This window comes from Triturus cristatus, chromosome 1_2 (assembly GCF_964204655.1).
Source record: "Triturus cristatus chromosome 1_2, aTriCri1.1, whole genome shotgun sequence".
NCBI classification, from domain to species: Eukaryota; Metazoa; Chordata; class Amphibia; order Caudata; family Salamandridae; genus Triturus; species Triturus cristatus.
The window spans coordinates 363,953,961-363,976,039 of record NC_140580.1 but is presented as its reverse complement, the minus strand read 5'-3'; positions in this window follow the sequence as shown (position 1 = coordinate 363,976,039).

The window sequence follows — 22,079 nt, the reverse complement described above, 5'->3', positions numbered from 1 at the left end:
GTTCTTCTGTGCCTCTCTGTGCCCTTCAGCCAGTCTCTTCACAGGGCTCCTCAGAAGGCTCCTCTGTGCCCTCAGCCAGCCTCCTCAGAGGACTCCTCTGTGCCCTCGGCCAGCCTCCTCAGAGGGCTCCTCTCTCCCTCTCTGTGCACTTCATCCAGCCTCCTCAGAGGGCTATTCTGTGTCTCTCTATGGTCTTCAGCCAGCCTCCTCAGCGGGCTCCTCTGTGCCCTCGGCCAGCCTCCTCAGAGGACCTCTCTGTGCATCTCTGTCCCCTTCAGCCAGCCTCCTCAGAGAGCTCCTCTATGCATCTATGTGCCTGTTGGACTTGGCCCTTTTTGCAGGGTCATCCCTGAAATATTTGCCTTCCCCCTGTATTTTTTCTGACCTATTGTTGGCTGTTCTATGACTCTGGGCACTTTACCACTGCTGATCAGTGCTAAAGTGCATATGCTCTCCCTACTGTAAAATGTATGTGTTGGTTGGATTCCATGATTGGCTTATTTGGTTGACTGTGAGTCCCCAGTAAAGTGCACCAGGAGTGCCCACGGCTTGTAAATACAAATGCTGCTGGTGGGCTTGCAGCACTGGTTGTGCCATCCACAGAAGCGGCCTAGTAAAATGTGTCTTAGGTCTGCCATTGCAGAACCTGCGTGCCGTCTGGTACTGTCATGCTGACTGGGCAAGTACACCCACTTGCCAGTCCCTAAACCTTCCCTTAACTTCATATCAGTCACCCCTATTGTAGGCCCAAGGGCAGGGTGCATTGTAAGCATAAGGTAGGACAAGCCCTGATGTGTGTGGCATGTCCTAATAGTGAATTGCAGCCATTTTCGTTTTTCACTATTGTAAGGCTACCTGTCCCCATAGGCCAGAATGGGCTGTTAAGATTGTTACATCCTATGATCCTAACATGCCCAGGGAACATGGTAGAAAATCGAGTTTAGTATGCCTGAACTCAGAATAATAAAATACATCTTTTAGTAAAGTTTACTTTAATATTCTGTGTTTCCAAATACCACTTTTAGAAAGTAGGTATTTGCTTGTCTAACCATTCCAGCCCGCATCTGTGTGAAGTGTATCTGCTGTCTGGTTTGTGTGAGTGACCGGGCTGGGGAAACCCAGATGGGCAGGGCTAGGTAGCCTGGTGGTGAATAGGAAGATTGACAGATAGATGGGTGGGAGGAGTGCACCTGGACTCTGAATAGAGCTGTGCTCTGCCACCACAATGCTTGCTCCACCTCCTGGGGAGCGGCTGATGTCTCTGCCCTGCACCCTGAAAGAAACAGCCTGCCTCACAACAACAAAGTGCTCAAGAACTGGTTTGAACTGGGCAAAGGCCCCTCTACCCCAGAGGAACAAAGGAATTAGGGGTATAAGTATTGGGACCCTGCTCCCAAGAAATTAGATCAGATCCTGCTTAAACAAGAAGAACCTCTGCCAGAGGAGAAGGAATTGGGAAAGCTGTAAGAAGGAGTACTGTCCCTGACCTGGGGGATTGGCCTGCAGTGGTTGCCTTGCTGCTGAAGGAGAGGAGAAAGACTACAAAGACTTTATTTCAACTTGTGCTTAAAAGATCTCCAAGGGCTTGTGCTGAGCTTGCCCCTGAACGAAGTCCCAGGTCCAGTGGACTTCACCCTCAGCTTCCTAAAGTCTTTTGGAAGTGCCTGCTGCTGTTGTTGGGCCTTCTGAGGGACTGCGTGTCGCAAGAAGCTGGAAGTGCGACTCGAGAAGGAGAAGCGTGCCGCCGTCGGAGCCGCTGTCGTCACATCTCGCAGAGAGTGTCGCCGCTGCAGCATCGCATCGAGCCAAAGCGTCTCGCATCATTCCGGAAGTCTCGCAACGCCGAAGAAGCGTGTCGCCATCGCAGCCATCGCAGCTGACGCATTGCACCGCATCGAGAGGAGAGTCTCGCATCGAGAAAGAAGTGTGTCGCCATCGCAGACATCGTAGTTGTCGCATCGCAACGCATCTAGAAAAGCGCCTCGCATCCACGGAGAAGCGTGCCGCCGTCGGAGCTGTTGTCGTCGCAACGCATAAAAGGGCGATGCCGCTGCAGCATCGCATCGAGCGGAAGCGTCTCACAACGTCGCAGAAGAGTGCCGCTGCCAAGGCCGCTGTCATCGCATCGCATAAAGGGGTGACGCCGCTGTAGCTGACGCATCGAGTCGAGCCTTCTCGCAACCATCGGAGAAGCGTAACGCATCTGGAAGATCTTGACGTCTTTATTTCTTTGCACCAAAAACTTCATCGCATCAACATCGTTGCAACACTTTCGTTGCCCTACGTGTCGCAACTAAGGTACGTTGACTTAAAGTGTCGCATTTAAGAACTTAAGAGAACTAAGCAAACTTTTACCATCTAAAGTAACAGTATTGTGTATTTTTGTCGTTTAATGGTCTTGTGGTAATCCTATATAAAGAATCCTTATTTTTAATATAAAAACCTGTGTGGTGTCCATTTGTAGTGTTGTCACTTGGTTACTGTATGTGTTCACAAATTCTTAACCTATAACGCTCTGAGATAAGCCTTGGCTGCTCGCGCCAAGCTACCTAGAGGGTGAGCAGGGGTTGTTTTAGTAGTGTAACCCCTCATCCTGACTAGAGGAAAGGTTCCCTGCTTGTCACAAGTACCTACCTGTGCCAACCAGAGAACCCGGATTCTAACATTGGTGGTCAGCGGTGAGGATTCTGCACTTGCATTTGTGACTCATGTACAGTAATTGGTGAACACTACTTAGTGAGTGCAGACCTTAACGCAACCAATACTTGTTGGTAGATTTCTTTTTAGGACTGTCTATTTTTGAGTACTGCAAAGCTTAACCATGGTGGAGAAAGCAGCATCCATAGTCTCTGTGAATACCGAATTCGAATGGGAAGAAGAGAAACTGGAAAGCTACAAGTTAGCACATCTGAAATTCTTCTGCAAGAAATTTTATGTTTCTACAACTGGATGGAAAAACAAGACAGAGTTCTACAAGGCGCTGAGGGCCTGGGTAGAAGCAAGGAATGTCACTGATAATGATAATGCAGAGGAGCAGCTGGATGGGCCAGTGGGTCCAAGAGGAAGGAGAACCCCTTCCCCTGCCGGTAGCAGTGTTTCCAGTAAAAGTCTATCTCCAGAGGAGCTGGCAGATAGAAGAGAGTGTAGGATGCACGAAACGGAGCTGACCAAGCTCAAGTTGAAAGGGCAGTTAGAATTGGAATGGCAAATTAGAAAGTTAGCCCTAGAGGAAAAGAAAATAGAAATGGAGCATGAGTTGATTATGAGGAAGCTTGACTTAGAGCTCGAGAGGCTTGAGACCATGAGTGTCTCAGCCCAGCAACAAGAAATGTGTGTAGCTCAGAGACTGAGCTTTGCTGAGTGGGCAGAGGAATCCAGCTCAGATGGTGGCAGCAATATTGAAAATTTCTAGTGCTGAGAGAGTAGTACACACACCCAGAGATGTGGCGCCTGACTTGAAGGAGGGGGTTAACATACACCAGGAGGTTCAAGGACATGAGGTAGCTCCAGTAGTGTGCAGTGTCCCTGAGAGGAATAGGGTAACTGGCGCAGGGGTTCATGGTCCTAGTGGTTTATCGGGACACTCTCCTGACTCTAGATGAGAGGTGCAGGGAGAGGGGTTCCCCCAAAATTGAAGTCCTGGTATGTGAGTGTGAAGACCGCCCAGTAGAGTGTGGGTTGTGTGACAGAGACAGTCAGATACTGTCTTGCCAGTCTCAGGAGAGTGGTGTGGAGTACGTGTGCGAGGCACTGGATGGTGAGGTGAAGGATAGTTTGGTCAACCCTGCTAGGGGGCTGTGTGATCTAATTGTGGGAGTGCATATTGTAAGTCCCTGTTTTCCAGAGCTATGCCAACACCTGTTGGAGAGTGAGTTCTCTGACCGCAGGGAGCTCACATTGGAGGCAGACCTTTTGGTGGAGTCCAAAGGGTCTGGAAAGGCATTGGGGAGTGATCCCAAGATGAGTGGTTCTGGTATCTTCAAACCCAGTGTGGTAGAAGTGGCTCAGAGCAGCCCAACTAGGTCCTGTAGTAGTGAGAGGGGGGTAGGGCCTCATGTCCTGTCTTTAAGGGGAAGGAGTGAGAATGGGTTATGTCCCGGTAGTGTCCAACCTCAGTCTCAGAGCCTGGATTGTTCTTTAAGGGAACACCAGGTGGGGAGCCTAGTCTGTCCTGAGGGGCTGCCCATTGTGCGGGACCCCCTAGTGTCTGGTGAACGGGGAGTGTCTGTAAGCAGGCCTCCATCAGTTCTGGTGTCTGGCAGTACCGCTCCAGTTGGGAGGGTGCAGAAGTCCAGAGTGAGGGGTGAGGAGTGAGAGGGGGAAGGAGTCCCCAGTGGAAGAACCAGTGGGTCACGGGCCAGCCAGAAGGGCTGCGTCCCCAGTGAATGACCATGGTGACACCACTTCTGTCCTGGGGGATCTTCGCGCACTGTCAGGTGGACAGGGGTTTGAGGATCTGTGAATTTTGACTCCATGTAGGCTCACAAAGGTATCTTGGCGAACAAAATGTCCTTGTCCTCTCGACCTGTGTATACATTAACTAGGTCCTTCTCCCGCAGTGAAATTAGTTTTAGGAAACCAATCTCCTCAATTGATCCTTGTCTGAACTCGTTAATCCATGTTTGACCTATTGGTTAACCTCAAGTAGTCTTTTTCTGCTTTATCTTGTTCATCAGCCTTCACGGATACTATTCCCAATTATGAAGTTTGTCATGCTTCTGGAGATTGAATTTGGGACTCACCTATTGATTAACTTTTGGGTTTGGGCTGCTGTAAATTGCATTTTTTGCTATATGATACTTGTTTTTAAATGTTTGCTATTGGCTAGAATTTGGTGCAGTAGGCGTATCCCTCTTAATGTGAATATTGTGAATAAAAGATGGGGACCCACGGAGTAAAGTGGGCAGTCTCCTGAGAACCTACTTCTGTGTACTTCTAGGACCACTGTGCGAGCTGCAGCTAATAAACTTGGTCTTTGACGCCATCCAGAAGTGTTCCGTGTCTCTGTATAATAAGGCAGGTGAACTCGGAGATTTCAGGCGTGCCCTGATGCCGCCAGGCCTAAGAGCCCGGTTCTTCAACTGGCACCCAACGTGGGGCGACATCAGCGGTACCGGTTCAGCCCAAAGATTGCGAGGAAATTCTGGAGGAGGGCCCCCACATCATCGACCCCTGCATGTCGAAGTGGACCGAAGGTTTTTGCTGCGCGGCTTCCCCTTTCCGACGGCTGCTGATGACTGCTACCCTGACTGTCGCCCTGCCTTGATCCCATGGTGACGATTTGTAAAGCGAGACGTTAGACAGACTTCTGGTTGGCGTGCGAAGACATTTTTGGTTAAGTATAAGTGGGTCGCTCCCACGTTTTGTTTGTTTCTTGGGTTTTAATTCGGCCATTGCAATTGTCGAAGCCGAGGGGTACGTATATTTGCGATTGAAGACATTTGAATACCCCCTCGAAGTTTGTAGTGAGACCAGTGAGTTATGATGCCTGGCCTCAGTAAGTTTAGGAAATGGGGCTGTTTTTGTTGTGATAGCGATTCCCGATTGGAGGATTCGTGTACGATACCTCCGGTTGGAACTCCGACTTATGAGCTCTACTCAAAGCATGGCGTAGGTCCCATTACCTTTAATAAAGTATGGGTTCGCTACACGAAGAAAGATGGTGTTCTACGGTGGCCACAAAATGGTAGTTTTGAATCACATATTTTAGACAACCCGGAGGTAGCATTGTTTAAAAAGAAAGCCCGGCCGGCTATATTTGACTCCTTTCGCCTTTGGCGCAAGGAAGCCAAAAAGAGAGAAATTAAACAGGCAAAGACAGATAGAAGGGAAAAAGGGATGACTGTTTTACAAACTGCTCGACAGTTTAAAGATGATGAAACTGATCGTTCAATTGAGGTGTCTGACAGACAACATCGCATGGCAATTGACAAATGTTATCCAGCATTGCCACCTCCCCTTCGAATGCAGATGTTGACCCCGAAAAGGATCCCTTAATCTCGCATTTGTTAAGATTGCCTCCTACTATCTTCAGGGTGCTACTGCACCTCCGTTATTCCTTGTTGTTCCAACCCCTGTTGCTCCACCCCCTGTTGTCCAGCCACCCGTTGTTCCACAGATGGTTCCTGTTCCCCCACTACAGCCCCTTCCAAGGCCATCAGTCTTGCCTCAGACTCCTTTGCCTCCAACTCCTTCCTCTCCGACTTCTCTTATCTCTGCTTTTTTCCTCTCTGTTTCACAGAATACTTTATCTCCTGCTCTTATGTCAACCTCCCCTTCTGTTCGTAAACGAATGGTTGATACTGTCTCTAGCCTTTTTTCTCCTTTCCTTGGGTCACTGAATCAGACCCCTGTTCTTCCTCGTAAACAAACACGTAGTCGGCTTCCAAGTCCCGAAGAACGGGAAGTGTTAGATCTTCTCGCTCGTAGGTGGATTTCGAATGCCTCCAAGTATAGTTTACAAGATATTCTGGATAATTTCCTACAGTGGGAGGCGCCAGCACAAAGGTATGTTTCTGATGTCATGTGTGCCTTCCTTCGTCAGGAATGGGTGGACATGGAGTTGGGTCCAGTTCCGCTGGGTTTACTTGATGTTCAGCAGGAGTTTTCTAAAGGGACAATTGTGGGTCCCGATGTTGCGGAAACTGTAGAGACGCTTCTCACTTTTAGGTCTAAGTTAGCTTCTCAGTCTTTGTCTGAACCTGACCCTTCTGTTAGAAGAAGAGGGAAGCATTATCCGATGAGAGAGGTTCCTCTGGTATGGAGAGAGGCAGTTGCAGCTGGTGCCGGTGGTAATCCACCAGCTATACCTGCGCATTTCCAGCGAGTGTGGGTACATGTGCCTTGGAAAAGATCTGAGGTTTTGGCTCTTAAGCAGACCTTGCCTGATCCTCGTAAAAACCCTGCTGGTTATTATAAGGAGTTGTCTCAGACTGTTGATGCATGTATTATGAATCTGGCTGATATGCTGATGGGAAATGTAGTTCCTCAGCCATTGTGGGCTAAAATTCGTAATGAGAATCATGCAGCGGAGTTAGGAGATACGTGGGCTAATATTGTTGCTACGGATGGTCGGCAGATAGGAGGATCTAAACCTGAACCTTTAATAGCAGAACTTCCTAATAGGATTATTGCTTTAATGAAAACGATGATGCCTTCTTTGCGAGTTAATTGGGATAAGCTAGCGGCTTGCAAGCGGAAGAAGGACAAGAGTGTGTCTGATTTCTTTACTAGGTTCGAGGAGACCTTCATTGACCATAGTGGCCAGGATATGAGTACAGAAGGTGGTCAACGTTTGTTTGTGGACAAATTTGTGTTTAATTTGCTCCCCAAACTTTCTAATAAGCTGAAGGACTCTGAGAGTTCATGGGCTGTTTGTTCCTCAGCCCAGATTCTGGCTACTGCCAAATATTACGAAAACAGGGATAAGGAAGAAAAGGATAAAGTAGAGAAGAAGACTAGGGAATTGAAGACGAAAGTTCTTTTGCAGCAGGCTTACCCGCCGCGCCTTAATCAGCGTCAGTTTTCACAACCCCCACAATTTCAGAAGCTGTTGCAGAAGCCTGAGCCTTTTGTTCAGCGACCGCCACTGGGTCCGAATCAATGTGCATATTGTAGAGAGGAAGGTCACTTCAAAAGTGGTTGTCTGATTTTGTTACAGCGTGCAAGTGGAATGCCTGGTTTACGTGGACGTGGAGGTTTTCAGCAAGTGCCTAGGGGTAGGGGACGTGGTACATTTTCCCAGAATGAGCGTTCTTTTCCCCCTCACAATACAATGAATTATTTTGATCAGCAAATTGTGCCGTCTACTCAATATTATAGTAATGATTATTATGTTGAGAATGAGAATGCAGGTTTTCGTACTAGTTAGGACAGCCTTGGACAAAGCGAGGGTGTAGTACCAGTTCCAGTAGACCAAAATGGGCCTTATGTTGAAGTGACTACACTAGGTGTTACAGAACCTTTTCTTTTGGATACTGGTGCAGCGAAGAGTTCTATTATTCACTCTAAACTCCCTGGCGCACCTTTGTCTGGCTTAACAAATGTTTCTGTAGAATTTTCTGGCGCCCCAGTTCGTAACCCAGTTTCTTGTCCTTTGCCCATTTCAATTGGCCCTTGTGATTTGGAAGCTCCGCTCATTTTGACAACTGGCTGTGGTGAAAACTTGTTGGGTCTGGATTTGTTGAAGAGATTGCATGCGACATTGTATTGTTCTCCTTCGGGTGTACATCTCACGCTGGGTAAGAGATTGATTTCTCCAGTGTATTTGTCTAGAGACCAGCTCCCACCTGAATTATGTTCTCTTCCTGAAACGCTTTGTGCTACAGGCCCCAATGATGTTGGTCTCTTACAGATTCCACCTTATGTTGTTACTCTCAAACCGAATGCTAAGTTACCCCGTATTCCCCAGTACAAGATCTCCAGTGATGGTGAACGAGCTCTTTTTGAGATCATCTATGATTTGGTTCAGAAAGGTGTAATTGAAGAGACGAGAGGTAATGTGTGTAACAGTCCTGTTTTGCCTGTTCTTAAACGTACTGATTCTTCCCAGTCACCTGTTTATCGGTTTGTGATTGACCTTCGAGAGGTCAACAAGATTGTTGTACCCCAGTTTCCTGTTGTTCCGGACATCACTGCCCTATTGACTATGATTCCTGCCTCGGCTGCTTGGTTCTCCGTTATCGACCTGAAGAAGGCCTTTTTCAGCATTCCTATTGCTGAAGAGAGTAGGGATATTTTTGGCTTCTCTTTAGGAGGCCGAAGCTTCCGGTTTAAACGAGCTCCTCAAGGTTATTGTGAAAGTCCTTCCATCTATAGTCAGGCTTTGAAAACGCAGCTTGATACCTTTCCTCTGCCTCCTGGTGCTACTCTTATACAGTATGTTGATGATCTTTTGGTTGCTGCAGACTCTGAGGACATTTGTAAAGAAGTTACTCTTTCTTTGTTACGCCATTTGTCTGACCTTCATCACAAGGTTTCACCTTCTAAGTTGCAGGATTGCCGCCAAGAGGTGACCTACTTAGGTCATCTCTTGTCGAAGGAGGGAAGACGATTGACCCCAGAACGTATTCAAGCAATTGCTCAAATGTCTGTACCACGTACACAGAGAGAGGTGCGTGCATTTTTAGGCATTACATCGTATTGTAGACAGTGGATTCCAAATTTATCTCTGTTAGCGAAACCACTGTTGGCACTTACTCTTAAGGATACACCACACCCTCTTCCCTGGACAGAAGAATGTCAGAAGAGTTTATGGATTTACGAACTGCACTGTGTTCTGCTCCTGTGTTAGGCACTCCTGACTACAGTAAGCCTTTTACACTCTATGTGCATGAGAGAGAAGGTTGTGCGTTGTCAGTGTTGGCACAACAATTTGGGGACAAGCAGCGCCCCTGTGCGTATTTTTCGGCTACTTTAGACCCAGTAGCTAGGGCATTGCCTAGTTGTCTGAAAGCTACAGCAGCAGCAGCTGTTTCCATTCGTCAATCTGCTGGATTAGTATTGGATAATATTCTGATTGTGATGGTGCCACATGCAGTGGATACCCTTCTGAATAGGACGAAAACTCAGCACTTTACGAGTGCACGTTTGTCAGGTTATGAGTTGACGCTCTTGGCTAGTCATGTGCATATTAAGAGATGCAACACTCTGAACCCGGCTACATTGTTGCCGATTCCTGTAGAGAAAGCTTCTCAGGAAAAACACGATTGTATTCACCGGACAGAGGAGGAAACAAAAGGCAGAATTGATTTGAAAGATACTCCACTTTCGCATCCCGATGGTACCCTATGGGTGGATGGCTCTTGTTTTAAGCTTCCGAATGGTGAGACGACTGCGGCATATGCTGTTACCACCTTGTGTACGATAGTGGAGACCGCACGTATTAGACAAAATTCAGCGCAAGCAGCTGAATTAGTTGCCTTGACAAGAGCGTGTGTGTTGTCAGAAGGAAAGAGAGTGAATGTTTATACGGACAGCCAATACGCGTTTGGCGTGGCTCACAGTTTTGGACGATTGTGGAGGGAGAGAGGATTTCTTACCTCCCATGGTACTAAAATACAGCATGGTCAGTTGGTGAGTGAGCTTTTGGAATCGCTCACTTTACCTACCCAAATAGCGATAGTGAAGTGTAGCGCCCATAAGAAGATTTCGGATGATGTGGGTCGAGGGAATGCGTTTGCCGACCAGTTAGCGAAAGAGACAGCGAGAGATGTTGCAAGTCGCATATATGTTGCAGGCCCTGCTAGATGGATTGGAGAAGGAAAAATGTGTGAGGATACGATAGAAAGTGTGAAAATTATTCAGGCGGAAGCTACTGAGAAGGAATTGAGTACGTGGAGAGAGAGTACGGGAATGTTAGATTCGACAGGCTGTTGGATAGAGTTGTCAGAACAGCAACGACGGTTGTTGCCAGATGCGTATGTGCTTCCGGTGGTTACTATGGCGCATGGTCCAGCTCATATTAGTGCAAAGGGAATTTGTAAGCTTTTGGCTCCTGTATGGCAGAATGGAGGGATTCCCAAATATGCAGAGAATTTGGTTAAACATTGTATAGTTTGCTTAATGCATAATCCAGAAAAGGGAACACCAACTCCTGCAGGTCATTTTGCTCCTCCAACGTATCCGTTTGAGGTGCTGCAAATAGACTACATTCATATTGAACGATGTAACAACCTGAAGTATGTCCTTGTGGTTGTCTGTGCCTTTTCCAGATAGATAGAGGCCTACCCCCTAAAGGATAATACTGCTGTGTCTACAGCCAAGGTTTTGCTTAAAGAGTACTTCCCGAGGTATGGATTGCCTCGAATTGTCTGGAGTGACAATGGAAGTGAATTTGTAGGCCAGATAATGCAGAAAGTGTGTGCAGGTCTGGGTATCAGGCAGAAGTTTCATGCTGCGAACCACCCTCAGTCAGCAGGTCTAGTTGAGTGTTATAATGGCACTTTGAAACTGAAGCTTGCGAAGATTCAGGCCAGCACTGGTCTTGCTTGGCCTGACGCCTTACCTTTGGCACTTCTGTCTACGAGAACAACTATCCATTCTCGTGTGGGACTTAGCCCATATGAGATAGTTTTTGGACGCCCGGCTAATGTCTGGGGAGTTCCTAGACCTAAGAAGTACAGCGATATAGAATACCTAATGTTGATTGACTACTTACATGATTTGACTGCTAAATTGCGTGTTCTTCACCAACAGGTCCACGATGCTCTACCTTCGGCTTCAACAGATCCGGGTCACACTATTCAACCCGGCGATTTTGTGTTGATCCGAGATTTTCAGAGGTCGAAGAATTTGGAGCCTCGTTGGTCCAAACCGTGTCAAGTTCTGTTGACAACACGTACGGCACTGAAGGTCTTTGGAAAAAAACACTGGATCCATGGTGTGCATTGTAAAAAGGTACCTTTGCCTTTACCTTATGACCAGTGGGTCCGTGAAGGCATTGGTGATTCGGAAGGTGAGAAAGTTCCCCGATTCGTACCTTTTAGCAGTGCGCACCTGGATTGGACTCGATCTGATAGAGAAGATGATGAAGTTCTGCATGAAACTGTACCACCGCATCTGAGATTGGACATGAGTCACCCAGAGACACTTTTTTAGGACCAGACTGTGCCAAATAAGGTCCGCTACAATTTGAGGTCCAGAGCAATAAATGAATGAACCTTTTTTTTTTAATTGCACTTTTCCTTCTAAGAGACTATTTTTCTTTTTTTCTTTTTTTTCGAACTACCATCCGGTTCAGTTGCGTGTTCCATAGTAGAGTATTGGGTGTGACCTGAGTAGTGGCAATAGGTCTGCAGGCTAGTGTGCCATAGGACGCTAGATATCACACCTAAGTGAAGAAGGAAGATTGCCATGGCCAACCCTTTAGAGGATGGAGTCTACGATTGTTGAGAAGAGTGCTAAGAAAGCGGATTTGAAGAAGAAATTTTGTAAATTATTGCATAACAGATGTTTCATAATATTGTGTGTTTTAATGTTTTGAAGTATCATATTAGCTTGTGTGGGTTGGATTGTTTATACCATACAACAGATACCTGCACCTACCTCCCAACCTATGCTTTCTTTTACTACTGTTTCCCTGCATCTATTTTATACACTACCCGAACATGAACGGACAAGGAGAGCAGAGTTTGTCAACAACTCATTTATACAGTTGTTGCACCAGTTAGTAGTTAACACAACTAATTGTTGGGTTTGTGGCCTTATGCCTCATGCGACGGACAAAGGAATGCCATATTTGGTTTTGCCTTTTTCTTTTAATGGGTCCGTTTGGGCTTATCAGACCATGTTCATTTATGCGAATGAGGTCCAACCCCAGCGTTCTCCTAAGGCAAATCCGAGTAATGATGCCCTGATAAGAGGAATAGTGGCCATGATCAGAGACATTGATGCCTATAATAATATACCTGCAGATGAGATGCGAGCCTACGTTGGTTGGAACATGACTGGATTCGTTGCTAGTCTGACGGAAAAGGAGAGACGAAAGAGATCTCGTCCTATTTGGATAGTACCTCATCGAGGCCATTTGTGTGTACAGGGTAATGGTCAGAATCCGAAAGCTCAGTTAGGCAAGAGTGTGTGTGCCCAAACCTATGTTTATTCATCTCGAACTTCCCCATTGTTTGTGCCAGCTAAGGGCACATATTTTGTTTCTAAGGGGGTTGGGGGAAGAGGTACCATGTATGAAGATATCTGTTATGGATATTGGAGCCCTCACACAGCCATCGGGATATTGTGAATCACATACCCCTCAGGATGTAATGTACCATCATCGGGCTGCTCCTACGTCGAGTCGGCTGGTGCAATACCCGACGGGCTCTTGTTTAGAGAGCACTCTTATGGAGATCTTCTATATCCACGATAGCCGATTGTTCAACTGTACCGAGTGTAGGGCTTGGTGATAATGTAGATGAATGTTTAAAAAGGGGAGAGAGTACTATCTGAACAATTTTATTACGATGTCTCCTCGCCTGATTAAAAAATATGAGGTAAAGTTATAGTAGCTCAGATTTATGTTCTGGGTTAACTAAACTGCCTCGTCTTGGTCAACATGTTTCTCACTATTATAGAGCTGTACTCAAGTGATTCGTCAGGACCATGAAATTCTATCTACAAGTCTATCTAGGAAAATTAAGTGATAGACAACTGGCGTTAATATAACACTGGTATTATTACCTGCTCCTCGGTCTACCTGCATAGAAGGTTGGAGACCAAAAAAAGGTGTTAAAAAACACTCATTCATAAGACAGTTATCATACATGGTGCTGGTGGAACGTGCATTTGCATTCAAAGTGCACATTCTGTGTAGGGGGGGGGGGGGGAATAGTTAAAAAACACACACAAAACCACGTGAAGTGATCACTCTGGAGAGAATTACAGCAGTACTAGTTGGACTTACCCTCTCTACTCCATAGGATAAACCACAGCAGTTCCTGGTAGGCTTGCGCAAGGAGTTCCTTGCGTTCTGTGATGGTGTATAGGAGCAGTATTAAATGGGAGAGGTTAGGTAAATACAGCACTCCAGGGTCATTGACACCCCTTCTCTTGAATGTTATGTGATTCATAACCAAATGGGAAACAGTAAAAATTATATATATATGTATATATACACAGAGAACACTAGGGTTACTGAAAATCCATCACCTAGATCCCTATAAATCACACATTCAAATACGAGGCTATAATTGAAATCTAGTACAAGCCGAACTGAACGAGCGCGTCATACGAGCATGACTTTAACTGAGCCTCGGTACAGTGGGAGCTCATCTCTCATACGCGCCTAGAGTGTTGCTTTTTTCAGTTCCCGTATGTGTGTGTCCGTCTCAAGCCACATGAGGTCCATGAAAAGGTGCCTAAGCGTGAATTAGCTATGTAGTTTGTGGAGTATTGAACCGGAAAAATACAACGGTTTACTCGCACTCTGGAGGCGTGTCACTCGTCGGTCTACCCGGCGCTATCAGGCACTTTGCGGGGGTAATTACGAGCTCATCAATGTTTTACGAGACAAAGCGTCTCGGTCCATAAAAGTAATTTCCATTAATGGACGTGCTTATGGTTGGCCAACAAAGGAGTAATCGGGCTAGAAACCGAGTAAGCATTAACCAAGTTTGTATCGGTATGCAGGGTGTACGATATGTAAACCGTAGAAAGTCAACACGATAAGACAAAACAGTAAAGGCAAAGGGTTTTTTACTTACTGACACGCCGAGTCCGTGTCGCTCATAGACCTACCCCGCACTACCAGGACTGGGGGGTAAGGAACTGTGAGCTCGTGAGAGTTTAAAACCGGCTCGGCATGACAGTCCAGGTGAATCTAGATCGTGAAATTCACTCATTAAAAACGGCTAACTTGGCCGCCATGTTGGGTGTACTACGAGGAAACCGAGTGTGTGTGTGGTTCCTGTTTGAAAATGGCGTCACTTCTGAGGCAACCAAAGTTGTACGGGAGATCTTAGAATTACTGGAGGTTGCCTGATCTGATCCGTGAAGTGGATGAACGTAATAAAAATTTTTTAAGCAATATAAAAAATCTTAAAATTAAAATTATGTATACACCACGCGTATATCGTGTCAGTAGGCTATTGTCTCTATATTCTGACACAATGTTAAGGCATGTTAATATAAGAGTGCAAATCCCTGTACAATTAGGCCTATCGGGAATCATTAGAGAACATAATCTAAGCAATGTTTACAGTATGTCATTCCGTATTCAGTGTGGCTTACAGGAAGGTGTAGTACAATGCAGTGGATGAGCTACCTATATGTTAAGAGGTAGGAATGGTGGCTCTGAAAATGGGTATATCCGACCTTTCAAGGGGGCTTTAAGGAACACCAAGGGATGGCGTCATTAAGTCCTGAATTATCTGTGCCAATTTTAAACACCCACCTTTGTTCTTTGATCAGTAAGGCCTCCTTGGTTATGTTTGGAAATGTTTCCAAAATAAGCCAACTAAAGGAGTCGGGGGGATGTCCTTTCTCTACAAAATGGGTGCTCATTTTTGTGTTTGCTCTTTTGCATCGGAAATTGCTGCGATGTTCTATGATGCGTGTCTTAGCACTGCGTGTTGTCATGCCTATGTATCGTAGTGTGCATGGGCATGTGATCATGTAGACACAGTTGGTAGTATTACAATTGGTATGGCGTCGCATTTCCCATTCGAAATTATCGTTGATATCAACTGTCTTGTGTATGCCAGTTAGGTGGCATACGGAGCATGAGCCACACGGGTAATGCCCGGTCACGGGGGGCAGTTCCCAAAGTGTTCTTTGTGTTATCTGGTCTTGTGTTCGTGGCCGCGTGTGTATTATAAGGTCCCTCAAATTCTTGGTGCGTTTGAAGGAAAACCTTGGTGTTTCTAAGGACAATGAGCCCGTGTTAAGTATCGTCCAATGTTTTTTGATTACCCTCGTGATCTGGTTAGATACCGGGGTAAACGAGGTTACACACGTGATGTTCTCTGTTTGGTTCTTGGTTCTCGGTTCTAGCAGGGCCTCTCTAGGGTTGTTACGAGCCCTTTTGTTGGCTTGGGCAATCTGTTTCGCTGGGTATTCACGCGCTTTCAGATTCCTAGTTAGTCTTTCAGCTTCAGTCTTGTAGTCATTAAGATTACTGCAGTTACGTCTTATCCTCATGAACTGCCCCACAGGAAGGTTATCTCTCAAACTTCGCGGGTGATGGCTTGTGTACAGTAACAAACTGTTGCGATCCGTTGGTTTTTTATATAGTGTAGTAGAGAGTGTACCTTCATAGAGGTTGATGTTAAGGTCTAGGAAAGGGATGCTCCTGTCTGACACTGCGTGTGTAAATTTGAGGTGTGGGTCCAAGGTATTGACCCATTGGCAAAATTCCAGACAAGTTGACATGTCTCCTTTCCACAGTATCAAAACATCGTCGATGAACCTCTTCCAGAGGTAAACATCGGTGTAGAAGGGGTTGGTTTGGGTAAAGATGTAGCGAGACTCGAAATCGGACATATACAGACAGGCCAGACTGGGCGCAAAGGTGCTACCCATGCAAGTACCTTGGGTCTGTCTGTAAATCTGTCCTTTGAATTCAAAGAAGTTCTCTGTCATGGCTAAGGTAGCACAGTCCATGATGAAGCTTATTGGCGTGTTGTGTTGCCACAGTTCATGTTGAAGGATGTTCTCCACAACTTCGAGTGTGGCTCTCTGGGGTATGTTGGTATAGAGGGCCTGCACATCTAAACTCAACAGTAAAGTGATTTCGTCTGTGGGGGGTAGAGAAGATAGGAGTCTCAAAAGATCTGAGGTGTCTTGTATGTATGAATTTGTCTTATGTACAAGCGGTTGGAAAAAGAAATCACAAAATTGTGACAGGGGTTCCAACACTGAGCCAATACCCGATACAATGGGTCTCCCAGGAACAGGGAAGGTGCCTTTGTGGATCTTCGGGAGAGTGTAAAAGTAGGGGGTGTGTGGGTTCTTTTTAATCATGGACCCACACCTCAAATTTACACACGCAGTGTCAGACAGGAGCATCCCTTTCCTAGACCTTAACATCAACCTCTATGAAGGTACACTCTCTACTACACTATATAAAAAACCAACGGATCGCAACAGTTTGTTACTGTACACAAGCCATCACCCGCGAAGTTTGAGAGATAACCTTCCTGTGGGGCAGTTCATGAGGATAAGACGTAACTGCAGTAATCTTAATGACTACAAGACTGAAGCTGAAAGACTAACTAGGAATCTGAAAGCGCGTGAATACCCAGCGAAACAGATTGCCCAAGCCAACAAAAGGGCTCGTAACAACCCTAGAGAGGCCCTGCTAGAACCGAGAACCAAGAACCAAACAGAGAACATCACGTGTGTAACCTCGTTTACCCCGGTATCTAACCAGATCACGAGGGTAATCAAAAAACATTGGACGATACTTAACACGGGCTCATTGTCCTTAGAAACACCAAGGTTTTCCTTCAAACGCACCAAGAATTTGAGGGACCTTATAATACACACGCGGCCACGAACACAAGACCAGATAACACAAAGAACACTTTGGGAACTGCCCCCCGTGACCGGGCATTACCCGTGTGGCTCATGCTCCGTATGCCACCTAACTGGCATACACAAGACAGTTGATATCAACGATAATTTCGAATGGGAAATGCGACGCCATACCAATTGTAATACTACCAACTGTGTCTACATGATCACATGCCCATGCACACTACGATACATAGGCATGACAACACGCAGTGCTAAGACACGCATCATAGAACATCGCAGCAATTTCCGATGCAAAAGAGCAAACACAAAAATGAGCACCCATTTTGTAGAGAAAGGACATCCCCCCGACTCCTTTAGTTGGCTTATTTTGGAAACATTTCCAAACATAACCAAGGAGGCCTTACTGATCAAAGAACAAAGGTGGGTGTTTAAAATTGGCACAGATAATTCAGGACTTAATGACGCCATCCCTTGGTGTTCCTTAAAGCCCCCTTGAAAGGTCGGATATACCCATTTTCAGAGCCACCATTCCTACCTCTTAACATATAGGTAGCTCATCCACTGCATTGTACTACACCTTCCTGTAAGCCACACTGAATACGGAATGACATACTGTAAACATTGCTTAGATTATGTTCTCTAATGATTCCCGATAGGCCTAATTGTACAGGGATTTGCACTCTTATATTAACATGCCTTAACATTGTGTCAGAATATAGAGACAATAGCCTACTGACACGATATACGCGTGGTGTATACATAATTTTAATTTTAAGATTTTTTATATTGCTTAAAAATTTTTTATTACGTTCATCCACTTCACGGATCAGATCAGGCAACCTCCAGTAATTCTAAGATCTCCCGTACAACTTTGGTTGCCTCAGAAGTGACGCCATTTTCAAACAGGAACCACACACACACTCGGTTTCCTCGTAATACACCCAACATGGCGGCCAAGTTAGCCGTTTTTAATGAGTGAATTTCACGATCTAGATTCACCTGGACTGTCATGCCGAGCCGGTTTTAAACTCTCACGAGCTCACAGTTCCTTACCCCCCAGTCCTGGTAGTGCGGGGTAGGTCTATGAGCGACACGGACTCGGCGTGTCAGTAAGTAAAAAACCCTTTGCCTTTACTGTTTTGTCTTATCGTGTTGACTTTCTACGGTTTACATATCGTACACCCTGCATACCGATACAAACTTGGTTAATGCTTACTCGGTTTCTAGCCCGATTACTCCTTTGTTGGCCAACCATAAGCACGTCCATTAATGGAAATTACTTTTATGGACCGAGACGCTTTGTCTCGTAAAACATTGATGAGCTCGTAATTACCCCCGCAAAGTGCCTGATAGCGCCGGGTAGACCGACGAGTGACACGCCTCCAGAGTGCGAGTAAACCGTTGTATTTTTCCGGTTCAATACTCCACAAACTACATAGCTAATTCACGCTTAGGCACCTTTTCATGGACCTCATGTGGCTTGAGACGGACACACACATACGGGAACTGAAAAAAGCAACACTCTAGGCGCGTATGAGAGATGAGCTCCCAGTGTACCGAGGCTCAGTTAAAGTCATGCTCGTATGACGCGCTCGTTCAGTTCGGCTTGTACTAGATTTCAATTATAGCCTCGTATTTGAATGTGTGATTTATAGGGATCTAGGTGATGGATTTTCAGTAACCCTAGTGTTCTCTGTGTATATATACATATATATATAATTTTTACTGTTTCCCATTTGGTTATGAATCACATAACATTCAAGAGAAGGGGTGTCAATGACCCTGGAGTGCTGTATTTACCTAACCTCTCCCATTTAATACTGCTCCTATACACCATCACAGAACGCAAGGAACTCCTTGCGCAAGCCTACCAGGAACTGCTGTGGTTTATCCTATGGAGTAGAGAGGGTAAGTCCAACTAGTACTGCTGTAATTCTCTCCAGAGTGATCACTTCACGTGGTTTTGTGTGTGTTTTTTAACTATTCCCCCCCCCCCCCTACACAGAATGTGCACTTTGAATGCAAATGCACGTTCCACCAGCACCATGTATGATAACTGTCTTATGAATGAGTGTTTTTTAACACCTTTTTTTGGTCTCCAACCTTCTATGCAGGTAGACCGAGGAGCAGGTAATAATACCAGTGTTATATTAACGCCAGTTGTCTATCACTTAATTTTCCTAGATAGACTTGTAGATAGAATTTCATGATCCTGACGAATCACTTGAGTACAGCTCTATAATAGTGAGAAACATGTTGACCAAGACGAGGCAGTTTAGTTAACCCAGAACATAAATCTGAGCTACTATAACTTTACCTCATATTTTTTAATCAGGCGAGGAGACATCGTAATAAAATTGTTCAGATAGTACTCTCTCCCCTTTTTAAACATTCATCTACATTATCACCAAGCCCTACACTCGGTACAGTTGAACAATCGGCTATCGTGGATATAGAAGATCTCCATAAGAGTGCTCTCTAAACAAGAGCCCGTCGGGTATTGCACCAGCCGACTCGACGTAGGAGCAGCCCGATGATGGTACATTACATCCTGAGGGGTATGTGATTCACAATATCCCGATGGCTGTGTGAGGGCTCCAATATCCATAACAGATATCTTCATACATGGTACCTCTTCCCCCAACCCCCTTAGGAACAGCTTTGTCACTTGTTGTTTACATACGTTGGGCACACTTAGCTGGACCTCACCAAAAGCCCGTTTTGCCCCCCCCCCCCCCCTTTTGTTGCTTCACATATTTTGTTTGTCATGACAGAGCCTATACATGGTTGCCACCTGATTTTTCAGGAACCTGTTACGTAGCTTTTCTGCTTCCCCCTACATACACTACTTCTTCAGACTACCACAGAACTAGATACAGTAGAGGTGTCCTCGATCAGGAAGATACCGCAGCACAAGAAGCAGGAGATTTTCTCAAAGGTTTCCTTCCGTTTTGGGGTCCTATGGGCAATAGTAGACATATAAGACGACTTGTCCGCGTTGTTGAAGCTACTATTGATGAGGCGGCAGGAGCTCTTAGTAATATTACGGCTGAGCTTCAAGCGGACCGCCTTATGACTTTGCAGAACCAAATTGTGCTAGATATCATACTTGCAGACGTGGTGGAGTGTGCAAATTGATTGGATCTAGTTGCTGTATTTACATACCTGATAATGCCCCTACAGTATACCAAGCCATCTCTAAGTTGCACCTGATTTCTGAGTCTATCCACCAGGACAAAGGAGAATGGTCTTTGATGGGATGGTTTTGGGGACTACTGTCTACGTGGGGATGGAAGATTGTAACGTTCCTTGGTATGATCTTAGCTATTATTTTCTCTTGTTGTCTTTGTGTGACATGTGGTCCCGCCATTTGTGGTCTTTGTGCCACTTTGTGCGTTCGGAGACTTGTTCCCCAAGAAGCTGAGAATATAAAAATGATGTTACAGCAACACCTTGATGACCTCATGAATATCGATGCAGACTTAGACTCAGACTAACATGAGTTTAGGTTATTGCCTACGTGATGACAAAAGGAGGGTCTGAGGTTCTGTGAATTTTGACTCCATTTTGTATTTCAGCGCCATTTTGTGTTGCCTTCACATAGGCTCACAAAGGTATCTTGGCGAACAAAATGTCCTTGTCCTCTCGACCTGTGTATACATTAACTAGGTCATTCTCCGGCAGTGAAATTAGTTTTAGGAAACCAATCTCCTCAATTGATCCTTGTCTGAACTCGTTAATCCATGTTTGACCTATTGGTTAACCTCAAGTAGTCTTTTTCTGCCTTATCTTTTTCATCAGCCTTCATTGTTCCTTTCTTACACTATTTTCATTACACGGATACTATTCCCAATTATGAAGTTTGTCATGCTTCTGGAGATTGAATTTGGGACTCACCTATTGATTAACTTTTGGGTTGTGGCTGCTGTAAATTGCATTTTTTGCTATATGATACTTGTTTTTAAATGTTTGCTATTGGCTAGAATTTGGTGCAGTAGGCGTATCCCTCTTAATGTGAATATTGTGTATAAAAGATGGGGACCCACGGAGTAAAGTGGGCAGTCTCCTGAGAACCTACTTCTGTGTACTTCTAGGACCACTGTGCGAGCTGCAGCTAATAAACTTGGTCTTTGACGCCATCCAGAAGTGTTCCGTGTCTCTGTATAACAAGGCAGGTGAACTCGGAGATTTCAGGCGTGCCTTGACGCCGCCAGGCCTAAGAGCCCGGCTCTTCAGGTTGGGAGATCTGCGCCAGGCAGACTGTCACACGACACAGGAGTTATGTGTCATCCTCAGGGAGGGCATGCGTGCTCCCCGGGAAGTCCTGGGGTGCCAGGCGAGCGTTCAACCGCATGGGTTGGTCCCAGGGTTGGGAAGCCAGGTTCAGGTGTTGTCTGACCTGGAGGGTGGGACAACTGTAATCAGTGTCCTGACCATGTTGCTTCTAGGGGTACCACGCCAGTTGGGAGTGTGCAGTACTCTGGAAGGGGGTCCAGAGGGAGGGAGTCCTCGCCTCTGACCCCGGCTCAACTGAAGGGTTTAGACCCTAGGTTGGAGGGCCAGGTTCAGGGTGTCCCCCCTGACCTGGACACCCAGTTGCAGGATAGAACCCCTGAACTGGTGGGCGAATTGGGCAGGACACCTGCCACAGGTACTCTGGCAATTCTCGAAGGGGGTACCACTCCAAGTGGTAGGGTACAGAGCCCCAAGGAGGAGGACCGGGTGTGGGAGAGGCCACCCCAGACTTCAGTCCAGCTGCCGGGTACAGGCCTGGGGCTGGTGGGTCAGTGCCACGATGTCATACCTGACCTGACAGGAGGGAGAGTGGACAAAGGTTGCCAAGCACCTGGCGCCACAGAGGTTTGAGAGACCTGAGAGGCATACGGCCTGGGTCTCATCCCTGACTACTGTCAGTGGCCACTGTAGCATTTTGCTGTCTGTCTGTTGGGACACACCTGTGAGCCAGTTACGGTTAGGTGCTGCACAGGCGAGGAGAAGGGTTCCCCATGGATTGGCTTGGTGGGCCCTGAGAGTGTGGACAGAGGGATTCCAATAGGTTCAGATTGGCGCAGAACTGGAGTCTGCCCCTGCAGTTGCGGGCCAGGTCC